Source organism: Triticum urartu, chromosome 2A (genome assembly GCF_056163025.1).
Source record: "Triticum urartu cultivar PI428250 chromosome 2A, HENAU_Tu73, whole genome shotgun sequence".
Lineage (NCBI taxonomy): Eukaryota > Viridiplantae > Streptophyta > Magnoliopsida > Poales > Poaceae > Triticum > Triticum urartu.
The window spans coordinates 674,130,731-674,134,368 of record NC_141874.1 but is presented as its reverse complement, the minus strand read 5'-3'; positions in this window follow the sequence as shown (position 1 = coordinate 674,134,368).

Here is a 3,638-nt window from a genome sequence, read left to right as displayed (position 1 = left end):
GCTTCCAGTAGAATCTTCCTCGGTTGCCCACGTTCACAAGCATTTAACACTTCGTATGTGGTTTCGTGCATGGGCAAGTAGAACACCCGCAAAAAAAAAAAAGTAGAACATCACCAACGACATTTCACCATCGGCCCTGTCTCTTTCTCTTCATCGAGTGTCGCCGTCATCGATCATTTTCACCGAGACCATGTAACGTATAGCGCCATCATTTCTACGTATATACACAAAAACTATGAGCGTACTTCCTGTTACGCGTACCAGTATGTGCCAGCCCCCCAACTTTAGTAGTTACCTAGTAACTAAAGGAAAAACATTAACATATACTTCCTCCATCCCATATTAACTGTCGCTCTAACGGTTGTAACTATACATATTTTTCAGGGAAACGTATTTATTTCACACAGCTGTTAACAGCGCTGTCAGAAGTACATGTAGATATGATATGGCCATTCCAATACTCACCTAGTCACCAGTAGAGGTTACCAGTCACCTGGATTTGGTCTAGATTCACCTTTAGAATCTGAATACAAGATCAGTCCACATGACGTGTCACATCGATCATTCACACCAGAAGGCATCTACCAAGTTCAACAGTTCCACTCCGTTTCATATATTCAACACACTGAACCCCACGGATAGGATTCAACTTGGTACGGGCAGCAAAAGTCAACAGAGTTCGTTTCACCTTCTTCTTAAAGAATTCCACCAGTCATTATCCATTGAAACGACACCACGGACTTCCTTAAAGGTTCGAAGTAATGACCAAATGATCATTGATCACTCACATCAATCCTATAAACGATCCTTCTTCTGTTGGACAAGTCGATGGCTTCAAACATCGGGCAACCCTTTTACCTGCCTAACTCTAACTATAAACGATCCTTTTGCTGTTGATGAAGTCATAACTTGTGTAGATTCAGCACAGATGATCGATCATTAGATATAGTCGATGCCGTTACATACTTGGATGCTGTAGACTGTTGGTGTGGACTTTGGCCTCGGCTCTAGAAGGCCGTACGCCAGTCTCAAGGCCCTTGATGAGCTCCATCAGCTTCAACCCTACAAAAGCCAAATTCCTACCCCCAACCAATAATAGGTATCAGAGAGAAACATGACATTGTGTTGGATGTTACGTCCATAATAATGCAAAGTACTCCCTTAATAATTGGAAGTACAATGAGAAAGCACCCTGCCACCCTTAATTATTTTTATGTCACCTTTTTTTTGGAACATAATAACCTATCACTCATAATAACTCAATCTTGCATATTACATGGATTGAGAGTGTAATATGTTTAAAATACCCTCCCTTACTCATCAAAACGTTGGAAGCGACTTGAGATATCTTTTGGGAAAAGAGAATAACGCCTACCTGCTTTGGTTGGTGGGGGCGGCTCCTCCGATTCATTATTTATTTGCAAAAAAGTATATTATTTATTTTCTGTAGGTTGATTATTTTATGTGAGGGTCTAAAATACTCCTTCCTCACCAAATAGGTGGCGTATAAAATGAGTCAAAGAATCAACATTTTCTTAGTTTTACAAAGAATATATAGAAAAATATGAATATAAAAAAGTCAAATCTATATCGATATATCCACCGTCAGACATATTTTCACAATATATTAATTCAACATTTTAGATGCTAATATTTTCTGAATTCTGTATATTTGATCAAACTTATAAATTAATTGACTTTTTAATCTAGATACGATATGGCCATTCCAATACTCACCTAGTCACCAGTAGAGGACTAGAGGTTACCAGTTACCTGGATTTGGTCTAGATTCACCTTTAGAATCTGAATGCAAGATCGGTCCGGATGCGTGTCATGTCGATCATTCACACGAAAAAGCATGTACCGAGTTCAACAGTTCCACTCCGTTTAACTATTCAGCACAAATAAACCAACGGATATAGGATGCCTCAACTTGGTACGGGCAGCAAAAGTCAACAGAGTTCGTTCCACCTTGTGCTCAAAGAATTCCACCGGTCTTTATCCATTGAAACGACACAACGGAGAACGGACTTCCTTAAAGATCCATAAGGTCAGAATGACCCAATGATCATTGGTCACTCACATCAATCCTTCGTGCTTTCCTTCTTCTGTTGGGATAAGTCGATGGCTTCCAATATCAGGCAACTCTTTACCTACCTAACTCTAACTATAAACCATCCATTTCCTGTTGATGAAGTCATCACTTGTGTAGACTCATCACAGATGATCGATCATAAGATATAGTCGACGCTGTTACGTATTTGGATGCTCTAAACTGTTTGTGTGGACTTTGGCATTGGCTCTAGAAGGCCGTATGTCAGTCTCAAGGCCCTTGAAGAGCTCCATCAGCTTCAACCCCGCAAAAGCCAAATTCCTACCCCAACCAATAATAGGTATAAGAGAGAAACATGACATTGTGTTGGATGCTACCTTCATAATAATGTAAAGCACTCCCATAATAATTGGAAGTATGAGAAAGCACCATGCCACCCTTAATTATTTATATATCACCTTTTTTGGAACATAATAACCTATCACCCATAATAACTCAATCTTGCATATTATATGGACTGAGAGTGTAATATATTTGCTTTTTTTGTGAAGTTTTAGTTCATTCGTTATTTATTTGCAAAAAAGTATATTATTTATCTACTGTAGGTTGATTATTTTATGTGAGGGTCTAAAATACTCCTTCCTCGCCAAATAGGTGGCGTATAAAATGAGTCAAAGAGTCAACGCTTTCTAAGTTTTACCAAGAATATATAGAAAAATATGAATATAAGAAAACAAAAACAATATCAATATATCCAACATTAGATATATTTCCATAATATATTATTCAATACTGTAGATGCTGATATTTTCTTCTATATATTTGATCAAACATATAAATTAATTGACTTTTTAATAGAATATATGCTCCCTGGTGAATAGTAAATTTAAGAAAAGTAATAAAATTAAAAATTATGATTCTTTTTGTAGATGTTCATGTTAGTGTAACAAGCGTGCTTGCCAATTTTCATGCGAAAGGAGATAACAATGTTTCGTCGGTGAAGAAAAAAAAACAAAATTAAGTGCAACATTTGGAGGTACTATTTGTCGTTCAACTTGTTTTTTTGTGCACAGGTCAACATGCTTTAAGCTTCCCCCCCTACAAATTTGCAAAAAATTGACCTTGGCAAAGTACATTTTTGGTGCGCAGGAGCATATACCACTAGTAGAAAATGGAGATTTAGCGCCGGTTCGTAAGGGCCTTTAGTGCCGGTTCCATAACCGGCACTAAAGGCCCCCCCTTTAGTACCGGTTCGGCACGAACCGGCGCTAAAGTGCCACCACGTGACGTGAGCTCGCGCCCTGGTATGGGGGACCTTTTTTTGAATTTTTTTTGAAAATTTTGGAATTTTTTTGATTTTTGATTTTTTTGAATTATTTGATGATTTAGTCTCTAATCACCTCTCTTAACTGCTCAAGTGTGGATCACTCATTCCAAATCATCTAACTTCCCGACCGGTCACCCATCCCTCTCACTACTCCAGCCCGAGCACGCTTAACTTTCGGGTTCTATTCTCCTTCGTTTCCGAGTCTGCACTTGTTGTTTTCCTGACAATAGTAAGATGTCAATCCTATTAACCCTCAGG